The 24536-nt window shown below is 38.1% G+C and overlaps 1 protein-coding gene and 1 long non-coding RNA gene across 4 annotated transcripts in view; both read left to right on the top strand.

The window, feature by feature from the left end:
• Positions 1 to 3018: 3018 nt before the first annotated feature.
• On the top strand, positions 3019 to 13062 carry LOC110829380 (uncharacterized). The gene is made up of 3 exons (XR_002542956.2): positions 3019 to 3161; positions 5231 to 5418; positions 12644 to 13062. It is a non-coding gene; the product is annotated as an uncharacterized LOC110829380 (long non-coding RNA).
• A 954-nt stretch (positions 13063 to 14016) lies between these two features.
• The window catches only part of corn (microtubule-binding protein cornetto), an 86340-nt gene continuing 75820 nt past the window's right edge, over positions 14017 to 24536 (top strand). For all 3 annotated transcript variants that reach the window (XM_022063036.2, XM_022063040.2, XM_022063035.2), the window contains exon 1: positions 14017 to 14350. The gene's annotated coding sequence lies outside the window, so the exon portion shown is untranslated. The remainder of the gene's footprint in view (positions 14351 to 24536) is intronic.

The following is a 24536-nucleotide window of genomic DNA, read 5'->3' as shown; positions in this document are numbered from 1 at the left end:
CTTAGTAACAAATCTTATGAAGTTTGTTTTTTCAAAATTTAGTGCCAGTTTGTTAGCTCTAAACCATTTGTTTATGTTGGCAAAGACATCATTCATGATATTTTCAAGATAGATCAAATCTTGGTGTGCAATAATGATACTTGTATCATCAGAGTGTGTCAGTGTTGCTAACATGCAACAGAGATCTAACTGAATAACATGCGCCACTTCACTTAGGTATCAGTTTATCAATATGATTTGTCCAATTTAGGTAATTATAAATTTGCAAACCCAAGAATTTTGTGTTTATTGACTCTTGTATATACTTCCCATTATAACCAATACTTAAAGCACATTGTGGAGAGTTATTTGTTATAAATTTTATTACATTCGCTTTATCTAGATTTAGGGCCAGCTTGTTAGCAGTAAACCATTTACTCATATGAGACAGAACTATGTTTGATGTTGAACAGAAATCATCAAAATTTTTATTAGAAATTATGACACTTGGGTTCTCTTAAAGTATTTATTGTTGGAGGAAGGTCATTTATGTATATTATAAAAAGCAAGGGCCCTAAAATTGACCCTTGTGGAACTCCATGTTTTATTGTTCCCCAGTTTGAGAAAAAATTTTGTTTGTTTTTAGGTGCTTTTACTTTGACCTTTTGTTTTATATCTGTTAAATAGGATCTGAACCATTGCGCTGCTATTCCTTGAATGCCATAAAAATGCAATTTATGCAACAAAATTTCATGATTTACACAGTTAAAAGCTTTTGCTAAATCACAGAAAATTCCTCCAACATGCATTTTTTGGTTAACAGATTTTAGCACGTTGTCTGTTAGTTTGAAAGCTGCATCTTCAGTGGATACACCTTTCCTGAAGCCAAATTGTTCCGGGACTAATATGTTGTTAGCATGCATATGATGACTTAATCTTTTGTTCATAATCATCTCAAGCACTTTAGAAAAAGTAGTTAAAAGTGAAATTGGCCTGTAATTTGTCATACTGGTTTTGTCCCCTTGTACAGCGGTCGTACTACTGAAATTTTAAGGCGGTCCGGGAAAATGCCTGTGTATAATGAGTGATTACACATGTGGGTTAATGGATGACTAATTAAAGCTGAACAAGCTTTCAAAATTTTACTTGTTATTTCATCATAACCTGATGAGTTTTTTGACTTGAGGGACTGTATCACACTTTTCACCTCAGTTTCAGTGGTTGGAATGATATTAAGGACAGAAAATTTTACAGGAAATGCACTGTGAGAGAATATAAATTTTTAACATAAACAGAGAGGAAGCCTCTTATTCATACCCTGAAAGAATGTAAGATAGATGGATGTCTTCTGGGTTGTTGCACTGTGTAATCTGGTAGAAATTTACCATGGCATAACAACCCAGAAGACTGCTGTTAAAACTAAGTCCTACAATGGAAGATAGTTCTGTCTAGCAAGGAGACAAACATTTTCTCTTGACCTGGTGTCCTTGTCCTGATAGGGCCTAAAAGATTCCCTTTTTCCTCTTTCAGTTGACTCAGCCTTTGCTTGGTGGACCTGAAAAGACTGACTTTTCCTTCTTTTCTTATTCATTCAACCTTCCTTTTTGATGCCCTTCAGAGGGTGCATCATTGCTTCTATTGGACTGAACTCAAGTTTGTCTATCCTTCCTCTTCCTTGGCTCTGATTGGCCAGTGTTTCTAGCCTGATGCTCAACCCTTGTTATCAATCACTTCAGCTCAGAATATGGAGTGTATTCGTCTTAGAAGTTGGTATACAGAGGCAAAAGATTACATTGCACAACAGTAACCCAGATGACCACTGTCTTAACTCACATTAATGAAAACCTCAAAAACCTACTTAAGTGTGGGTGTCATTCAAACATTTTAACATTTCTGGGGTACCAAATTACACTTGAAATTTACAACACTTATCTCTGAACTAAATAAATCTTTGACTGATACAGTGTATGATTGTACTACAGTTGTTTCTCTGTTTGCCACATACAGAAGATGTAAGTAGCAGTTGATCTATTTTTTGGCAAGTCAGAATCTGCAGTGATAGTAATTTCATATGTGTACAAAGTTAACTTTGCCATGAGATTGCTAGATATTGTTTTGTGTATCTAAGGTTAAGAGTTCTCAAAATTACTAATCACCAATGGGTGTCTTCCACTGCTACGTCGCCGTGTGGTTATATTTTGGGGTAAAGTATCCCTTCCATCCTCAGGATAGAATAAAATGGGAGTGATGCCTCCCTCACAGACGTTTATGGATGACCTCTTACAAGGCTTTACATTATAACGATTTAGAATGTTCATGTGTATGTTTACTTGGATGACGCCATTTATTTGGTATTCTGTGTAGCAATTATGATTGGGGTTCTTGATAAAACACCACTAGCATGAAGAGAAGATTCAAAACATAACGTGGGAACCTTAAAATAGACCGTATGCATAAAGACGTAAACATCGTAACTCATATTTACAGAATTATACCATTTGAAAGATACTCCTCCTTATTTTACAGTTAAAGGAATATAATTGATGTTTATATTACCCCAAACGAGAAATTCTAAATACGTTCGATAACAAACGGACGAACGAGTTTTGTTAGCAGTGCTGAATTATACTGATCTTATGAATCTTTATTGTGTGAAGTGAACTGGTTCTCATCCATGTATCATTTACACAGGCCTATGCATTTCAGACGAGGTTTACAGAATCAAATCAGGTGGTTGCCCTGGTGGACTACTCTCAGTTATACGATCCCCATACCATGGTTAAAATCTACCCAACGGGCTCGTGATATGTTATTTTAGAGATTAGAAACCACGACAACAAACACAAACTAGCTTCATGGTACAAGAATTGTGAACTCATTGCTCTGAAAACGGAGTCACTAGTTGCGAATTTACCGCGGGGGTCAACCAGTTACTGCCATCTGGTGTCGTCCATAAGAACTGTGACCTAATCCCTCTGATGGTGGACGTACAAAACTCTGATCACCGTTGCATCCACCAGTTACTGCCATCTCGTGGCGGGGTAAAGTAGTGTGATTTTATTTCATGCAAATCCTTCAAGGAACACATCATAAAACAACACAAGCCTCACCGCTAGACTCAATCTGTTAATTCACCGTCTTGGAAACAAACTGTAACTCATATAAATCAACTGAATACTAAGGTAATCATCTTATGTCGTCATGTTTTCTTGACACAAAAGGAAACTAATACCTTTCTTTCCCCCACACCCCAGATGGCTGATCGAGATGTATATAACGGAAATGTTTCTTAAAATGAAATTTTCTGCCCCACACAGAACATCAGACACACTTGAATTACAAGCGCTCATAATTTTAAGAGTGAGATACAATTTATTCTACCTCATTCGTTACTTACCATCTGATGCATACACAGTCACACATTTGAAATGCGCAGAAGTCATGTGTTATTAATTTCCTGCTCCAAGCAAGTTTTACTGGTTATGGTTGGAACATGTTCGTTCTAGAATACAGCTAGTCATAAGTCACCAAGACAAATAATAATATAGTAGTTTTTATTAATATTCGTGCATTTTACCAAAACACTGTGTCTTCAATTAAACATGTTTATTAAATTTGGTTGCTGGGTAGGGTAGTCAAAGATTACATAGCATTGCTGAACAGAGCCTTTTCCAATAGTGGATTTAGTCATTCTATAATCTGATTGTTTTCTTTTGCCGTAGGACTAATCTCTTGTGTAAAATTATACCCTCAATAATTTTCCTTCTGAGGAGGCCTGTTAATTGTATTTGTTACAAACATAGCAGTTATAACCAAACTAGCACAAACGCATTTGCTATAAGATGGCAGCATAAGCAAACGAAAACTCGAATTCTGATTTACCGTGATCGAGATACTCTCATTCTACCAACAATGACAGAGTGAAAGGAGCGCAGTGGGCATATCAAACTTCCCTGCCATAGGTGTTTAGTGACCTTGTCCTTTCGTAGCAGGAACAGCTTACTTTTAATAGAATTTATTATTCTTATGTTATCTGTAGTGTTGTTTAACGTTGTACTAACATATTTATACCTGCAATAAATGATCATCAAGGCAAAAATATACGAAATCACATGTTTGGAAAACACACGTATTAGGAGTAGGAACACTTCTTTCCACCCTTGTACTTGGAATGATGCAGAGAAATGGCTAGACAAAGTAACAACTTTTATAAAGCAACGATTCTCGAACAGTGTTCTGAGTATAAATGCAAACAAAGTTGTTTCTGTGCTGGATGAAAGACCATAGCTTGACACGCCAAGTGTTTGCCTCCAAGAGACTTCATGAAACTTCGATGGCTGGTTGGGTCCCAGAACAGGTTTGGACGTGGTGTGACGTCATTTCGTATCCCTGCCGAAAATCGAAACATGTCCAGCCAGTATCCAGTGACTATGACAACCTGGCTCTTTCTTTAACTGAAACCTACATCAGCCCTATTTAGTTTAGTCGCTAGTTTCTGCGCCCTTCGTCTTTGTTAATATTAGTTGCGTAGGATGCCCTTTGACATCAAGGTATGGTACTAGTGCCCCATTCGTTCAACCTAATCAGCAACAAAACCGACGAGGTCCGCTATTATTGCGCATGTAGAGGAAGGACGCGGCATGATGTACATTTAATGCTATACAGTAGGCGTGAATCATCCTGTGGTGATAACTACACGTTCTCAACCATACGCAGGCCAGCTGCATATGGAAGCAACGACATATGTAGCGTGGTCGTTGCTCTCCGGCGAGATACAAGTCCAACAAGGTGAAAATGAATTTGGGTGAAGTTTATGTAACAGAAGTATCGCTAAAAATGCACCTCTGGACTTTGTGTCTCTATGCAGGTTGGTTCTGCGGTATTCGTGAATTATCCGGTTCGAATCTCTGCCGAGTTACCAGCGACATTACTGAAAGAGCTTTGTGGTTTTGAAGATGGCTGTCTTCTGGGTTGTTGCGCCAGGTCGTCTGGTAGAAATTCACTGCTACCAAGGACCTCTAAAACGTCGGTAAACTTCTACCAGACTACACGGCGCAACAACCCAGAAGACAGCAATCTTCAAAATCACCGCCGTGAAAACCTCAGATCTTACTTTGTGGTTTTGCTCGTCTCTGTAGAAAAATATCGAGATAATATCTTTAAATATACCCCCGTTCCTTCTAAATTCTCACGTACTCACCATTCCTGTTAACCTTCCCATTCAATTGAGGATATTTTATTGCCTTTACAGTTGAAACGTGGTTTACTTCCAAAGATTCGACCAGAGTGAAAGATTATTGCAACTGCAGTCGGATCGGCGTCTCGGGTGCAGAGGAGGAATGCCAGATGCGGAGGGTGAGGCGTGTTCCCACGAATGACCCTCTGGTATGCTGGAAGTGGTCCATGATGTATTGAGAGGCCTCGTGTGCGACAGCTCGTGTAAGTTGTTGCTGAAGACAGAAATAGCGTCACGTGCCTCCCTTGGTACCAACTGGCTTCTTTAAATTTCCTCATAGTTATCCCTCCATTCCCGTAAATGCGCACATGAAATACAAGAGAGAGAGAGAGTCAGTGTGTAAGTTTATACACATATGCTATTCCTAACTCAGGTAAGACTTGCAGTAATATGGTAATCCATACAACAGCAGAAACAGATAGTTTGTGTTTTGCAATAATTGCATAATCCCTGAATTATGTAGGAATTACTCTACAGAACTGGTCAGAAATGTTCCTAGCATGCGTCTCTTTAATAGGCTCCCACCAGAATTCTTATTTACAGTACGGGAAGATATGTTGAACTTATGAATAGTTTTAGTTGCGCATGTCTGAAGCATGAATACTGGTAATCCGTGTTCAAATACTTGAAAATGGTCATTATAGTCGGCACAGTAGTTTTTGGCAGGTGGAATTTTCAAGGGGAAGGCTAGGAGCTATAGTATAATGCTGACTGCACCGAGGAGCTTATCGGACTGAACGCCCAAACAAAAGAAATACGCTGGCCGTGCCACCTCACGTAGACAGACTAGGCCCGTCCGCCAGCTCCGCCAGCTTCTCCACCGGCCAAAAACTACTGCGCTGACTATACAAGCAGAATATTAAGTATCTGCACTGACAGAAATTAGTTTTAATCAACAACCCTAACACTTACACAATACCAACAGATTTCAACCCCTTCACTCTACCGAACAGAGAAACTGTGAAAGGTAACGATGAAATTTAGGCGCCACATTCTGAAGGCGTTTTGACAGCTGGAGGTGTAGTTTCACGCTCCGACAGTTTTACCCCGCCCCTCGCAGAACCGATTCATCCTTTGTCTTCAAACGGTTGCATTTGAAGCGAATAACACAGGATGACGTCAGGCTTCAAGCTCGACTAACCTCCATCTAGTATCGAGGGAAATTTTTTATTTATTTATGTATCTGTGCCCAAGATATGAAGTAGCAAAGGTAGATGCAACGACATTGGAGACTGTGTTCGCGTAAGTAGGATTTGAGGTTCTCACGGCTGGGAGTATGAAGATGGTAATCTTCAGCTTGGACCTCTGAAACGTTGGGAAGCTTCTGTCATACTACACGGTCCTACACCGCAGAAGACTGCCATCTTCATGTTCGCGTAGGCCTGTGTAGTACAGTGTGAGGCAAAACTTGTTGATGCTGCATTTGGAACTTTTTAATATACGTACTTCACATGATTGTAGTGTATTCAGAAAAGCTGCCGCTTTTGTGGATACGGGTGTTTCTTCCTCAGAGGTAAAGCGCGGCCGGGGCGTGACACTGACCTCTCACCATCATCTAGTGTCGAGGTCAAGAACGAGTAGGAGCTATGAAGCCTCTTCCCTCAGGCTCCTCCATGGCGTATAGCTGAATAGATTTACTTTTCAGACAAAGGCATTTTGACGTCTCAAATATCTCAAGAGACATGTTGTGTTTTTCATGGGTATCGCTTTACTTCTGGATTTAAGCCCAAATTTTTTGTCATTTATCCTTCAACTCAGGACACTTGGACGTCGTATTGTCGCTACGTGGTCAGCTTACAAAAAGGCTAACATCTTACAGAGTTTGATGAGTCCTGTCACACTACATTCATGTCTCTTTGCAGTTCTTTCATTTACTTGTGGAATTAGCTGCTGTCAGTCGGACGTTTCAGAAATTCTTAATTTTTTCAGGAGTCTGTTATGCGTAGTTATGGTCAATAACGCATTCCATGAAACAAAGTTCTTCTTGAGAAGCTAATTAAAAGGAGCTCAGCTATTTAAAATATTCATCACCCTATGTTCACCATCGTGTTTACAAGAAACCCCGAATGCTGAGCCAGATGAATCCAATCCACGCCCTCCTATCGTACTTATTGAGGATATATTTAATCCAAATTCTCCTACAGTTCATTAATGAACCCGTATGAGCGTAATCTTAGTGATTGCTTTAATAATATTCTACTTATTGAATGAGATCATACCCCGTAATGAGTTCTTGCGGGCGTTGGGAAAACTCGATACAATTTCTGGTTCTCTCGTGAAGATTACTGGCTTATGGGAGGTTGCGCGGTTTGTTTCATAGAAATTAACAGTCGTTTCGGAAGTACTTACTGCCATTCATAGTGAAATGAACAGTAATGTCGCTGACAAAACGTATGCGTCTAAGCAATCGCTTGGAAGGACAGAGGAAAATCACGAATACTTTAGCCATAATAGCGGGTGGTTTGTTCAATATCTGACCTGTTGTACGTAGCTCCAGAGTACAAGCTTAACACATTACTCCTGTTTTAACTTACTTGGCCTAAACGTTCTGAAGTATTTAAAATGTTATGAAACAAAATTTTTCAGAAGGTTACAACATGTTTTGCGCAGAAAGTTTGACTGGTCCAGTAACCGTTCGGCTGAACACACTGAGTTTTTCATATGGGCTATTTCTACTGAAATTTCTTTGGTTAACATCAGATTGGATATGTGAAGTTTGTTTATTGGATGGCGATATTTTTAACGGAAGTGACTGTATAATTTTTGTGGGCGGAGCCATACTGGGATTCTGTTTATCTCCAGACGTAGATCGTTAGCTTCTGGATAGAAGGGGAGTGCTGTGGCTTTATGTCCCAACAAGGACTGCTGCTCCGAACCAAATATGTAGGGGAGCAAAATCCCTTGCTATTAACTGTTTGTATCCAGCCTTAGGGCGTTGTGCACATACCATCAATGAAGTACAGCTATCATGCGTTTTTTGATACAGTGTGTATAAAGAATGTATAAGAGGGGGGTTGTGATAGAATAATAAATTTGGAATTCGTTTCTCAGTAAAACTTTCCAAGCGAATTTCATATCAGAAAGTATAAAAATCACTCTGTACAGGAAGCCCGAATCGAGGTTAGCGATTTTCGCCGATGAGACTTGTCGTAATAAAATAAAGTATTGATGTCACCGAGATTTCCAACATTTATCTAAAATATGTTTCTGTATTGTGAATATTTAACGAATAATAATGAAAAGTAATTGCTTTCTCTAGTTCTACAACAGCAAATTTGTAGGTGCTTATAACAGAAACACTGGCATTAATTTGTTTTCTTTGTTTTTTACATTCTTTTAAGTTACACAAATCTTGAAATGATAAAGTTGCGTCATATTGTGATAAATATATATTTGTTTAAATATTGTCAGTCAAATCACAATAAAATTCAAGTTCAAACATGGCAACACTTCCAGACGGACGTAACTCCTCCACAACTTCATTTCTGGATGATACAAAAACAACAACAAAACGTTCACCCACACAAAATCATGTTAAGCACGACGTACATACAGAACAACTTCGAATACGATATTTAAAAAAAAATACAAAAAATGCAATAAAATCTGGAAGAAAACATCATTTGAAATCTGATAAACATCTGACAAAAAGTTGCATTTAAGAAATTATATTTAAGTTTATATAATTTTATACACCTGAAGATGGTTCTTTTAGAACTGAAACATGTCGTGTAAAAAGTGATGTTCTAATGTAAATCGAACATTTCGATAGAGAACATCATTTTAAATATTTAAATGTTAATTTTAGTAATATTCTAATATTTAATAGGAATTTTATTGTGATTTGACTGACAAGATTTAAACAAATATTACACAAATCTTGTTAACCCTTTTTGCTATGGTAAACTTTTAACGAATCTAGTAGAATAGGATTCTTGTGACGGATTTCATTTAATATTTTATGTCATATTCCTGTATTTTCATGGAAGGATTTATAGAGAAATCGATTCAAGAAGACAAATATACTTTACCAGGGACAGAACGTATTAGAATCTATGGTGTAAACTGAAACCAGTTATAGCCCTGCTGTCTTAACGACAGAAGACTTATAAATACAATCATGTGAATTAGTTTATGGGGTAATAATGTATTGTTACATTATCTGAAATCATTTATAAAAGCATAAATACTGAATATAAAACTTTCGTTACTTTTGATGTATATACAGGTAGCCCTCGATTTACGCCGGGGATGCGTTCCTGGACGAACCGGCGTAAACGGAATCGGAGTAAATTGAAACTCTTTTATAATGTAAATCAATAGGAAGTCAATCACGTGCGTTCCTAGCACCCAAACATTGACGAGTAATATAATGGCATTACATTTAAAGCTCTGCAATAACGTAAATAAAATAAAGGGAATTTAAAAAATATATTTTATACACTTACAATCGGCAATTCGTTGGTCCCCGCGATTGACTGCGATTCTTTCATGTGATTGATGTGTACAGTCATCTCTGCTGTTATGCGATAGTTGCATTCATGTAAGACGCCGACCTATAGAAAATCGCGTAGTAAAAATAACCCCGGTACCTCCGCAGAGATTAAATTAGTCCTTTGAAAGTTTAAAGCGCCAGGAATGAAATTTCATTAAGAGCGAAGTCGCATATGCAAAAGTTTGCATTTCACGAACAGCTTTTACCGATTCATCGATCTCATTGGATCAAATTCGCGTTAACGAAACATAATTGTAATTGCAGAGATGACTGTATTTATAATTTTTATTCAAAATCAGCGATGTAAGAATTACGATTTAGTATAAGAATCAGTACGAGAGACAATGTAAAACGTTATAAATAATAGCAAAATATTTTTTTTTTCACTTTTTGACTTGCTGGTTTCAAAATCGGCGTTATTCTGAATCGGCGCAAATTGAACCGGCGCAAATCGAGGGCTACCTGTATATATATTAATTACAATAGTTTGTTGTGATGCACGCAAAATTTGCTTAATCTTATCTTAAACTTGTTTTGGGTGGATTTGGCATGAAAAATATTTACAAAGCTTAAGAGTAACACACTCTTGCTGGCACACCACAAAGTGTGAGGTTAGATTAACTACTTGAGGTAATCGGAATTTTAACTAAAATTTGGACTGCGCCTTGAATTTTCACTTTCTTAAGACACAGTACAACGCATTCATTTCAATTCTAAAGGGTTCTGACGATGGTGGATTACACATAAAATTAGTGGTGGTTTTGCTTTTGAAGAAAGACGATGGAAAAAGTCTAGATAGCAAATAATTTTGATTGTAACCAATTTATTTTTTTACAACAAAGTTATCAATAGGAATACCTGGGTTTTAGAAGCGGAGGCCATAGGGCGGTTTTGTAATTTATATCTGAAGGGTTAGACGCGATCAATATTTGGGATATTCTATTCCTTACCCTCCCGGTAGCATAATTGGACTTCTCAAGGGTAACTAACGGAAATATGGTATCTGTTGTCTTATTGGCTGGTTAGTTCAGGGGTGTCTAACCTTTCACGTTCGAGCGCATCTAGAGAGAAAAATAAGAGATTTGACATTCATGTGTATAAGGCCTCTACGACTAATTCCGATATCTAATCTGCCAGAATTAAGATTCTCAAGGCGTCGTGTAGTATTGTAGAAGTTTACAGACGTTTCGGATGTGTTTTTGGCTTCATAATCAGGGCGTTGTTTAAAGAAATATCCTGTTTGCATAGATGCAGGAAAAACTAAGGTCGCTGATATTAATTCCTGAATTGTCCTTCTCGATTCGTATCACAAAAATATCATACTAATGAAATTGTCATCTAGCACCCACGCGTGAAAACTAGACATCTGTTGAACAACTGTTCATTAAGAGTGCAGGGCAATGATAACGTAAAATGGAATAGATTATTATTAAAGCAAATATAAACAACGACTCATATTTACGACACTCGCGCAGAGGAAACGTAACTCTACGTCATATCTCAGTGGGTGAAAGGAAAAACGGAAATTTCGATTTCGTACAGGTGACGCCGTGGGAAGTGTCCTTAATGCTCGACGCACCCTAACCTAGAATATAAGAAAAGGATGAAAGGGAATACAGGAGGAAGATATTGGGACACATTTCAACGTTCTACTTTGAAATTCTTCAGGAGTGACTGAGAGAAGCAAAAAAGTTGTATTCCATTGTCGTGTGAATGAATACACGACTCTCTAGCAACACAGGTAAGGATCTCTAGAATGATAGACATCCTTCTTTTGTCCGCAACGAAGTCAGCTCTATCCACTAAAGTTTGATGTTGAATAAATGTGTTGTCAACAGCCCATCTGTCGCTCAGGATGATTTTCAGAATTGAGGGTAAAAAATACCGGTTCAAGCAATTAAACTAGCCTACTCATTATCAAAAGAAAGTAAAACTTTTGCGGAAACATACTCCATCATATGTCGCTTTACGGTTCTATGTACCATTAGCCCATCATGGTAATATCAGGAAAATCGTTTTAGTCTCCTGTAGTAGATTATTTTCACAGAAGGATCTCGGAAATGTTCCCACGGGAAGGCGATGTTGAGCTTGTATCGAATTGCAAGGGCGAATCGGGCAATGATACTCCAGCACCGGTACACAAACCTACTAGACAGAAAGTATCGTGTGGTATTTCACTACCTTCTCGCTCTTGACAACAAAAGTATGTGCGTTACTTCAGTTTCTTATCGAATAAGAGCATTAAGATGCACATACATGGTGTTTCGCTGAAATATAATTTCACCAATCTGTAATAAAAGCGGTTATTAGACAAAATACATAAAAATACATGTCGTAATGTATTTTTTAAGTTCTCTTACTTTTGTTAAAAGGTTTTTCGATTTGATTTTGGTCTATACTCAGTAGTCTTGCGTAGGTATGTGAAACTTGGACTCACTCTGGTGTACATACGAGGAGGTTGTTACAGAACAAAGAGTTTAGCAAATATTTGTACCAAAGGTAGATCTTACAACATATTGGCGAAAATTACGTAATTTGGAGTTTAATAATTTATAAAGTACATTTATCCTAATATTATTTGGGAGTTTTCATCACGAGGGATATACTGTTCGAAAATATGTGGCCAAAATCGTGTGGCGAAAGAGGAAATGCAGTATCAATTTTGGTTGGAAATCGCAGCGTATGTCGGAGAGCAATCTTAAGATGGATATGAATTGAAATGGTTCATGAAAGGGTACAATGACAGACCTTCGTGATCAGGGTAGGAAGTCTCGAATTACATGGAAGCAGGGTATTTCTTCTGTTAGTGTAAGCCATGGGAAACAAAAGTAATGTGATCGATTTGCATGCTGTCTTACATTCTTGCTTTTATTATTTTTGTGTTCGCTTTTTACCGATCTTCTCTCCCACAAAAATCTTGTTTCAAATTCCAGTAACGCATGGCCCGCTAGTTACAGAATAAATATCTTTGTCTAATGTGCACTTCCGTGTGACCCGCAATGTTGGTGATGGCAGCACCGTCAAGGTCTGCGGATTACTGAATGGAGCGCTGAAGTTGGTGACGACTCGTGGCGCAGGCAATACAAATGGAACAGTACATTGATTTAAGAAAGGTTCGGAAATAACACTGAATAAGCAAATATTACTAATAGATTGTCGTAAACGCAATGTCCTCAATATAAGTCATTTTACCAAACGCCATGTCAAAACATCTTGTATTTAATAAGATGTATACAATGTTTTAAAAAAGGACAATCCAAATACTTCTTGAAAGTTGCCATAAAATTAAGAAAATTTGTAGTATTAAAACATGAAGGACCATTGTTACTGAAATAAAAGCTTTTTTATTGGACGCTGTTCTTTAGCAATTCAATTTAATTCACCTATACCACAACGCATTTCACAAAAACATTTCGATATTATTCTTCAATCTAGCTTAGAATAGAGGTTAGTGGTGGGCTCTTGTGAAAATGGTAATTAGCCATGGTTCCATAAAACAGGGAATTTGTTCACTTGCTGAGTAACTGTAAGCTTCTCAGTGGTTCTCACAAAGTCTTGGCCTTCCAGAGTTCCTTCTGTCTTACCGGAGGCTACAAGTCTATCATTTAATTTTATTTCGTTCCCCATTTGAAGTATCTAATAAATCGACATAATGGGTATCTCGGAGAAACAATAGGTAACTCAAACTACAAAGATAGGGGGCTAACATTTAATATCGCACCAATTTCTTAACGTAACTGTGTCGATTAACATAGCCTATGAGTAGTCTGATTAAATAATTTCAGTAAAACCAACGCACCTATACTTTAGATAGGTCAGTCAGTTTCAGAACAGATGAAAGCGTTCGTTGTTGTTTTCTGTTATTCATTTCACTACATGCAGCGTTATACTGTGAGGTATTAGTGATAAAACTTTCTTTACATTTATTATTAACCTAAGGGAAAATTTTGGAAGTATTCTCCCAATGTCAAATAAAACAGCATAATTTAACTCAAAACTTCTACACAGATACAGTACTATTTAGTGTTTTTCTTTTTTGCACAGGTTAGCCTTACTAGATAAATAAAATGGATCTCAATTGCAACATCTAATAACATATTAACTTCTAGTGTTCCAATTCATCCTGGAAACTAGTTAGCTACAACATATAACTGCGTCATTTTACGTTAAGCCAGAAAATAAAACCAGCAATAAGGTTATCCTTCCATTATGTGCTGGTAGAACTCTGTATTACTTTCTGTCCGTTCTAGCGTAGTTTCGTGTACGTGCAGTGGCTGCACTGGTTGGTCGTTTCCCCTCGTTTTCCAGCGGCAATCAGTTGGACGTCTGGAAGGATGTGAGTGGGGTAATGTCAGTTGTTTAGTTCACGGCAGTTTCGTGGCTGTTACATTTTGAAACTGCTTGAGGACGTCAGACGGTCTGAGCGTTTGAACAGTATAGGACAAGCTTCTAGTGGCGGGGGCTTTGTGCGTGTGAACAAACTTCTGGTAGTCAGAAATCCCAACCAGCTGCTCCAGATATCGACCGTACTTTTTACAACCCCAAATTCTACACACAAGAAGAGAAGAGACGAGCAGGGGTGCCGTGCTTTGTTTACAGGCTGCAGAAGATACGGGTAACCCTCGAATTCTGCTTACAAGGTAGGGCATTTATAAAGCAAAAATACATACCGGCACCATTCTAAACATTCGAAGTATAGCGCTGTATTCAGATGGGACCACATTATAACATTTGCCATTCCCAGTTATGAGAAATGAAAAATAGTTGCAACGAAGACAAATATAGCTTAATATTAAAATTACAGACACTTTGAAACCTATGATTTTATTTATGTGTGAAAATCCTTTGTTTAGTACGAATGGAATTGAAGGCGATAAGAACAGCTCTTTCCCCATGAAATATTTTTATTAGGTTAGAGGAGATACACTTTTGCTAGTTGCACGAAACGTAGTAAAATGCTATTTCTAGGAAAGGAAGATTTATGCCCCAATTTCTAGCCAGGTCGTATGTCATGATTCTATCACCTTTTGTAAATTAAAAGCAAATAATAGTGTTCGATTTATAACTAATAAATTCAAATGCGTCTTAGAAATGTTTTCTCTCTGCCTATGTAAGTCAAAATTCCTTATCACATTACTGATGCAGAATGCAGTAGCTCACCAAAACAAGGCTTGTAATCCCGTAGTCTCTGAATTTACAGTGGGCAGTATTTTGAACTGAGCTCACATCATTCCAAGTCGCCCCATTCCCACCAGTTAATATTTTTCGTGGTCTGAACACAGCACAAATTGCATGTGCTAGGTATATTACCAGAATTGGTTAAATAGGCTAGGGTAGGGTCAATTATATCGTAACAAAGTCTGAATTAATAGCAGTTTGACGGTTATATCATAATGGTCTTACAAAGTGGACAGTTATTTTTTTACGTAGTTTATTTTTAGATCAGTGTAATAAACATAAGTTTAGCTTCCAGTTAATGGTAATTACGTCATATACTATACTGCAATATAGAATGAGTGTTATGTAAGGTCAACACACGTATTCTACAGCTTGCACAATGTAGGGGGCCAATTCGTCGGTTTTAACCAAGGCTCTCTTTTACCTATCTGTGCTATGTTTAATGTCTATGGGGCTGTTACGTTGTCTTAAGTCCATTTTGTTTGTGTGATTTCTGTTTCGTTGTATAGAATATGAAGCCTGTCGCGTACAAAATCTGTTATTTTGGTAGCTTAGAGTTTGGATAACCTTGTTTCGTTATACTGCTCTTTCATTAAGGCATGTTCCCCTGTACCTACTCATCCTCCGCGCTTACATCGCCTTGGGGCGTTCAGAAGTATAGTTGACCTTCTGTATTCTTTAGTAACCCTGCCATATACACAGTCTCCACTTACATTGTAGGAGATGCTACTGCTGAACTACCGACAATTTACATGAAGTGTAATGATTTTGATAAGGCTAGATTTTAATGTAAAAACCAGATATGACATTCTACAAGAAGACTGATAAGTTGTGGACGGTGGGAGATTTCGGGCTAGGAGTCTACCATGTATTTAGGCCTATTATTAATAATAAAGTTGATGATAATCTGGAAAATTATGGATTAGGTCCTCTGGCTTCTTTGAATGTGAGATCATTTCTGAAACTCTGACGCCTTTAAAATTTGATAGGACTCGTTCGTTGGACGGAGGGTTAACTTAGCGGAAGACCTCTGTCTACACAAGGTAACACTAAGAACAGTGATATATTGGCCTGTCTACGCCCAATGGGATTGAAACCCCCGGTCTCAATGTTCGAGCTGTTCAATACATTGTTACATAGACCGCGCTGTATAACAACGATAATATGACTTCAGTAATAATAGCAATAATAGTAATAATAAAAGTCACTCAAAAAGTATTTGGCCAATATCCTAAGCGAACACGATATTAGAGAACTTCAGAAAACAGCCATTCTAGGAAAGAAAGACGCGAATGTAAAATATATAGGAAAAGATCATGCCTCACAATAAATTTATATAATACATGTAACACGCATTAAAAACGAAATGTATTTCAGAAATAGCTACTGCACAATGCACCTCAGGGGCAAGGTTTGTCTCAGGTACACAGAAGTAAATACCCTAATTCAATTCAATTCCATTATTAGAGTGTTTGCCAACAGCAAAGAGCCTATAACAGGCACACTAATACAAAAGTACAACAAAAAATACAAATTAAATACAAAAACAAATATACTACCAATGTAAACACTAATATAAATGTAAAACACTAAAAATCCTAAAACAATACAAGGAAACAAAATAAAAGCAACAATCAAATTAAAACAAATAACCAAGCTAGATCCAAAATAGACCACTCTCTAGATCATTTCTCTTAATGAGAAAGTGCCCTCAAAAGAAACAACAACAACAACAATAATAATAATAATGGGCGAACACGACATCAGGGAAGTGCAGAAGACCGCCATTTTGGGATCTTCATACATCATTCGAAAGACTCTGTCATAAAGTAAAATTGTATAATGCGTGTAGCCCTTGCTAAAAACAATATGGATCCCGGAAGTAGCTGCTGCCCTATGTACCTTAGGGACAAGGTCTGTCTCGGGTACATGGAAGTACATACCCCATAAAGTGGTGAATAGATGGGATAATAGTAATAATAAATCACACAGACGACTTTACTCTTTTTTAATTTCTATATAGGGCCATTTGTCTTCCAGTCCCTTTTGACTGGGCTTACTGACACGTGAGTTGTGACAAAAGTTAGGGTGGTCACAATGGAATTTGAGACGTTTGGTGAATGGCGGACGAACTACAAAAAGGGCCAAATTTAGTTCGGTGTTACAAAGCATTGATTACCGTTTTGATGGCCGCTACACTGCATTATGTCAGCAACGAGGTACACGGCCTTCGGATGACTTTCAGTTTCGATATTACGTGCTCAGTGCCTTACAGCTGCAAGGACATTTCTCAGAGCTTTTTGTTCTTCGTGTACATACATTTCGCGGCGCTGGTTATAGACGACAGAAAGGTCGAATGCAGTTGAAGTGCCTCTGTAGATTTCTGGGGTATGTAACGATGTTCATTCAGATGCAGAATTTATAGTTTATGTTAGACGTCATTGTTAATTACGCCAGTTGATGGTATTTCATGATATTCGACATCAACAGCGTGCTTTTGAAGGGTAATCTATCTTATTACTTTATCTCCCTGTTACCAATATTAACATGACAGCAGTGTGAAATTCATACTAATGAATGACGTTAACTTCATTGTAGGTTTCAAAGCATTGGCTCTAAGTTAAATGTGGATAGCTTTAGGAGGATATGATTTTGTTGAATAGTGTTTTATAAACTATTTATAGACGAAGTATATGATCATGTCTCGGCATCAGAATTCAGGACAGAACCAAAATATAAGGATAGGTAATGAATCGTTTGAAAAATTTGAAAAAAATTCTAGTATTTGGGGGCACCATTAAAAAGTCAGAATGACATTCATGACGAAATCAAGAGCAGATTAAATTCGGGGAATGATTGCTATCATTCAGTCCACAATCTTTTCTCTTCCCATCTCATATCAAAAATACTAAAGTGTGTTTTTGCCAGTTGTGCTGTGTGGGTGCGAAACTTGGTCTCCCACGTCGAGGGAGGAGCATAGATTAAGGATCTTTGAGAACAGTGTTGAGGAAGATATCTGGACCTTGGAGAGACGGATTATGGAGAAAATTTCATAACGATGAGCTTTACGGGCTGAACTCCTCACCTGATATTGTTAGGGTGATTAAATCGAGGAGGATGAGGTGGCACGCATGGTTGAACGGAGGAGTGTTTAGAAGGCATTGATTAGGATGCCTGAATGGAGGAGTCCGCTGGGAAGACCGGGGCGTAGGTGGGAGGATAAAGTTAAGATGGATAGGAATCAATGGAGCGAACTGGATGTAGCTAGCTCAGGACAGAGTCCGGTGGCGGGCTTTTGTCTACACGGTGATTAACCTTCGGGTTCTATAAAGAATGTGGGTTATTCTTTGACAAGTCGAGTATACAATCGACTTTTGAAAGAATTTCCAGCAGCACCATAGAGAATCGAGTAATCAGACAATGTAACAGTTAAATAAGGCTTTATTACATAGTGCAGTGCAGTACGTTACTTTTGATATAAATTATTTATAATTTGCTGTTCCAGTTGTTTTATTTGTTTCATACCGTATAAGAAGATGTTTAAAATTCGGTAGCTTAGTAATAGTATATAGCATGTTTTCTATATATTACATACTATAGCGTCGTAGCTGCGAGGTCTGAGGCTTCATGCTTCGGACCGGCGATACGGAATGCGCGCTGGTTCGAGTCTCGGGGGAGAAGAAATTTTCTCATGAGATTTTCGACTTGTGTATGGGAGGAAATTGGGGAGCTACAATGAGTAGCGTAATCCGGTCAGGAAAACTAGCAATGGCTGGGGGTTCGTCGTACGTCACTCTGTATCTGGTTGGATGATCGTTCACCTCTGCTTAGGCATATGAACGTGAGGTCAGCAGGCAGCTAGTCGGCTTTGGCTCTCAGAGGGCTCATACGCCACGGATTTAATTTAATGTAGGTCTTCATAAGCACAAAAAGAGAGCGATGTGCCAGCATATTCTTGGGTTTCCAGAAGGATATATACACAAATTCAGTGATTGAAGTAAATACATTTTAATAAACTAAACCATTTCACACGTCAGCATTGACACTTAGCGGATTAGCGAATCGATTGTAGGTGTTAAAAATGATCACCTTCTGTGTCTTCCGTAAACACTGTGGTCAATAATAAGGTCAATATTCGGTATTGTAATGTGCATATATATTTTTTGGGACAACCTGTATTTACTTGTATTTTCCACTGTTTTCTGGCATTGAGCCCCTATATGGACCTCATGAAACTACACTTTGTTTTTTTGTTTTACATCTGGTCCTTTCTCCGTCTAAGACCAATTTTTCGTCAAAGTACTTATAACCACAGAAACCACATGGCAAGTTCTCATCCACTTTCTCTGTTGGTCAGTGGATCATCTGCGTCTCTGGATGACAGAGCAGTTGCTTTGTTCCAGGTAGTCTTATGTTGCAATTTTCTTCCCAACTCTTCTTTTCTTTTGGTCGCTGTTAACTCAAAATAACTGTAAGATTGTCAACTGTGGGTGTCCTTGTTTTTAACGCTTTATGAGTTGTTATTCGTATGACTTCGTAAAATGGTAATGCCGTTTTACACTCTGATCCCACTCTGGACTGTAAAAGCAGTGGGAAATAATGCCGAGGACTAACCAAGAAAGATCAGTGCTCGGGCATTATTCAAGTGCTTACAGACTTCAGGTTGTAGGCCGCCTCGCGTGTGATGAGTGGAGAAAAGAAATGTATTATTTCATACAACATTGTAGGTATGTGGGTACAATTCAGTACGTTGTATTCCTTTCAGAGTATTGCCAACTGTTGCACTTTTACTCCACGTTGCAGAAAACAGCCTTCTGAAATTAGAATTGTTGATTAATGTTTGTAGATTATTATTACACATATAAGCGTAATTTCTGACATCACGCATTCCGTTTTTTGTATACTATTCTACTAAGAGGCTGTGAGTCATCTTATTCTTGTTCTGGTTACAGTATACAAAGACTTTGAACGATATGCATCCATTTAATATAATTGTAAGAAGTGGGATGTTTTTTTTTTTTAAAATGCTGCAGCCATTTCAGAGACACGTTAAAACGTTACACAAATAGCTCTCCTTTGAAAATGGCAATAAGTGGAATACACACACCAAGGCAGCGAATGTTGTGTTCTGTCGACGTTTGCATTGGTTGCATTCTCTGCATTTCCGTCGACATTGAACGATTTCTTTCCCAGGTAGTTGTTCATCGGAAGTCCAGTTTTACATACTTTGAGAAGTTTCTCGTATTTCTGTTTTTGAATTCCTAATTATTGTGTAATTTCTCTTTACAACATTCCCGTTCAGTAAGAACCAGTTTGTTTATTGTCAAATTAATGTCTCACCATACCAAATTGTGTCCTATATACAGAGATGTGTCACGTCCATTCGTAAATATATTGAGAGGAAATTAAATTCGTGATATACTCTTCTACCACTCAAAATTAGGACAGAATTTTTTTTGTCTTCCAACCTTCTCTCCAAAAACGTGAACAGTAAAATGTTTAATGCTGTAATTGTTAATAAAATCTTCTTTGTGTCGATATGATGCTTGGTCTCTAACCCATAGCAGAGAACAGACTGAGGTTATTTGGGAACAAGGTGGTAAGCAAAATATTTGGATTTCAGCGTAAAGTAACAGGACACTAGAGAAGTTAACCCATGCAGAAACGTTCTCCCTTTGTCTTAAGTTTTAGTTTCAGCATTACGATAAACGTCTGAGATAAGACAGACGAGACAATGCCCAAATGTGATTTAACTAGTCGTCACGATAAGCGCAGAGGGTGAGTATATGTACTGTGTTAGACTCTAATAGAGTACATATACTCTACCCACTGTTACTCTTGGTTGAAAACGTTCCAATTACTTCACTGTCTTTCGTTTACTTGTAGCGGCAGACAAACGTTCGAAAGGGAACTGAACCGACCCCCAGTAGTGCAAGTGTGGGAGGCGTGTGCTGTAATTGCCCGTCTGGGTGTGTGGTTTGACTTTCATCTTAACGGGATCAGTTGCCTGCCTGCCTGCCTGCTGCTGTTATGTAACAAAACAGCAAGACAAATCTAATAGTCATACGCACATGATAAAATGCGATATTTTTTTTCTAACGTGTCTCGCTTCTCTGAAATTATGACAACTTAGGACATTTCAGAATGATCTTCCATGCCACCACTGCGATCACCAATTTAACGCTAGACACACACTGTAACATCTTTTATGAACTTTACATAAAACTAGGAACAAATTAAAAGTTGCAATGTTTCCAAATAATCGCTTGCTAATTGGCGCAGATAACTTAAAACTCGCAGTGAAGTTGACAAAGCAGGGATGTACAGTCCACAGACCAAGAGAAAAGCCCTGCAAGGAGAAGTCGTTTCTGGTCGGTGCGGGGGGAATGCTACTTATCAGCTGGACTAGAGGGTTGCTATTGGTGGGAAGTGTGATACGTCAGAGTTTTACGCTACTACACACAGACTGAAAACATCAAGCAGTTGAGAGTGGCGTGTAGTGAGTGCACCTCTAATGTGTTCTGTGGGTGTTGCGATAATATTCTAGATTAAATCGCTGTGCCACTGTGAGGTAATCTTAAAGCTGTACCCATTAGAACACATGAAAGCCTGTCGTCTGTTGTTCGTTCAGTGGTTGTGGATCAAATGCTTTTAGGATCGATCGTCACTCACCGCGAAATCTTGCGCATGCGCGTATATAAAATTCCTAGCAGGGCTTTTCTCCTGATCTGTGGACTAACTATTGAGCTTGGCGGTAAGGGGCGGGGGAGGAGGAACTCGTTCCATGACCTTGAAACATTTATTTAGTGGCGGCTACTATAGGTTAAGTTTATGAGTGTAGTGGTGCAGATACATAAATTCAGTGCGACGTTTATTGCATACAGCGAAGTGATTCGCTGGATATATTCTTTCCCGTTACAGTATGGAGTTATTTAATCGAAATGCTTCCGCTGTTCATACATTGAACATTTCATCTTATGAGCTGCTCACAGACAGGGCATGAGACCAAATGTAGAAGTCGTTGTTTGCTGTCGATAGGAGATCTGCGTGCAAACGATGCTGCAGAGGAAGCCGTCTTTGGGGGATGTTTTCCAGGCGCAAAGAAAGTTACATGTCTGTTGGCCTGCAACGAGATAAACATCTCGTCTACGTTCGGTTTGAGGTTTAGCTCTTAGTTATATTCTATGCAGTATCTTTATTCAGTGTTCAGAAAGGTCTGTTTTTCCACAAAGTACCTGTGTTTTATTGCCTCAAATGTTTCAAGCTAGAATCCTATACACCGGACCAGCAACGCCCAATTCATTGTCTTCATTTCTTTAAAGAATTATTTTTAGTTTATAGACATGGGAGTTAAAAAACCAACCTCCTTGCTGTTGGGTCGGTTACCCGCTACGACCTCTCGTTGTAATCCTAATTATAATTTAGAAACGCCAGATTTTTTTAAAAAGGTCTGTTGTATTTTATCGTAACGGGTCGTTGGTCCAAACCCTGATGGGAATGAGGAGAGGGAGGGGAAGAGGAGACTGATTAAAAACATTTCAGTTACTTGGTACTGCATCCCGATATATACCCTCCTGATATTTGATATTTATTCGCTTACCACTTGTACACAAACTTTCTAAGTGTTAATCGAACGACATGTTTTGGACGTATGCGCCCATCTTTAGGTTGGATGTGCATGTCTAGTTTTTGTCCTCTGTTACTAATAAAAACACTTGCACACAAAATCGCATCTGGTTGTGCCAGAAAAAGTTAAGAAGTTTTATCAACTCGGGCACTTTCAAATAAAATATTTTTAAAAAAGACTAATAACAATTATCAGAATTCTTACTTTTGGACATTAGTGCAGTAAAGTAGACACGTCGAACTTGAAGAAACACGTACTTCGATAAACACTTAGTGTGTGGAAAAGTGACAAATACAAACTTAAATTTTTTTAGTTTTGTGAAAGTTACAGGCTAGCGGTAAGTGGCGTTTGTGTAACTAAGTGGACTTTCGGGTCCCATAAGAATAGGAAATATCAACTATTAGGTTTCGGCTTTGTACCATGTTCCTGGTTCATTCATTATTCTTGTTCAAACAGGCATTTACTGTCAGCATGGTGTCAACTTGTACATTTATTCGCTCTGATACTTTGTATTGACTGGGGTACGTAAGCTTCTGGTCTGTATTTATGTAAATTTATTACGTGAAAAGTAAATGCTCCACTAATTTGGTTGGTTTATGATTTCTTGATACATTGTCCAAATTTAACAACGCATGTGAGCGTAATATCAACAAATGTATGCCCCTCTTTACCGAAGCAAAGTTGTGCAAATTCTTCAGATAACGAAAAATGCCTGAAATTAAAAACAAGTTAGTTTTTAACTCACGGCTTCTCGATATTTTGTATGCCGCGTCGCACTATAAATCAGTGTTCCGCAGACTTGCGTCGAACGCAGGTGGAACACTGCACCAATTTATAGTTCAGTATTTCGTGACACTTCGAATCATGTTATTTTAAACGTATGTTTGTGTATTATGTGTGTGTAGACCACGTGCGTATCCTACTGTATGCATGTACATACATTCTATAAATATGTATGCATATGTGTGTGTATGCACGCGTTATTATTATTTATATGACGTAAATTATTTTTATGCACTGCATTTAATTTTATTATGTATTTACTTACTCATATTTGAGCTATGTTCACATTACTTTTCATACTTTTTTATGTTTTCGAGTAGATATACTTATGTCTGTTATTTAAATTAAGTAAATGCGAAAGAAAAATAACGCAGTTACAGATGTTAGCACGGAAACTCGTAATTAAGCAGACGACAGAAATATTTGCTTGCAGCTTTTATGAATATTTAATAAGTTCATTATATTACGCTATTCATCATCATCTGTGGCTCTGGAACCCTGTGTGGGAATTGGCCGCCTCTCTTGGAGGTCACTTAATCTATTTATACATCTGGTAGGACTCCTTGGACGAGGGATCGGCCCCGTCGGAAGGCCTCTACCTGTACACAGGACAGCACAAGAAAGAAAGACGCCTACAAACATTCATGCCTTGAGTGGGATTCGAACCCACGGTCCCATTGTTCAAGCGCGGCCACTGTGACCGGTAATGTGAAGCCTCCTATAAAAACCAAGGGGAAGAGATGAAATTTCTGACGCATTGGTATGTGATTTTAGTTTTCGCATTTCGCTACCAAAATGAGCAGGCTACTCATTTTGAATAGCTATTAAAATTATTTCAGTTGTTCCTCAATGTAAGCGAACTAGAACAGGATTACTGAATCATTTAAACTGACTGGCTGTATCTGGCGAACTTTTAATTCTCTGTTTGCTAATGAAGTTTAGGTAATGACAATATGCGCCATTACTGTGAGGCGTGTATACGGCCGTTGGTTATGTTTACCAGGAATTTTATCCCTCAAATTCCAGCCTCTACGAAGGACCGTAACTTGAAAACTAAGGATTTGAAAACCCATGCTTATATGAAATTGTATCACTGTTTTGGATGTACAACTCACCACTAAAATTTGTGCGTCTAATATCGAATCAATCTGTATGTAAATCGCTTGGATGACTGTGAATAGGAGGAAAGGAAGTGATCGTGGGATATTTTAAAATATCATCCCTACACCATTACGGAC

The sequence above is a fragment of the Zootermopsis nevadensis genome, unplaced genomic scaffold (genome assembly GCF_977971745.1).
Source record: "Zootermopsis nevadensis isolate Lab colony 2312 unplaced genomic scaffold, Znev_1.0 Znev_ptg000019l, whole genome shotgun sequence".
In the NCBI taxonomy this organism is placed as follows: Eukaryota; Metazoa; Arthropoda; class Insecta; order Blattodea; family Termopsidae; genus Zootermopsis; species Zootermopsis nevadensis.
This window is presented reverse-complemented; position numbering and strand designations above follow the sequence as displayed.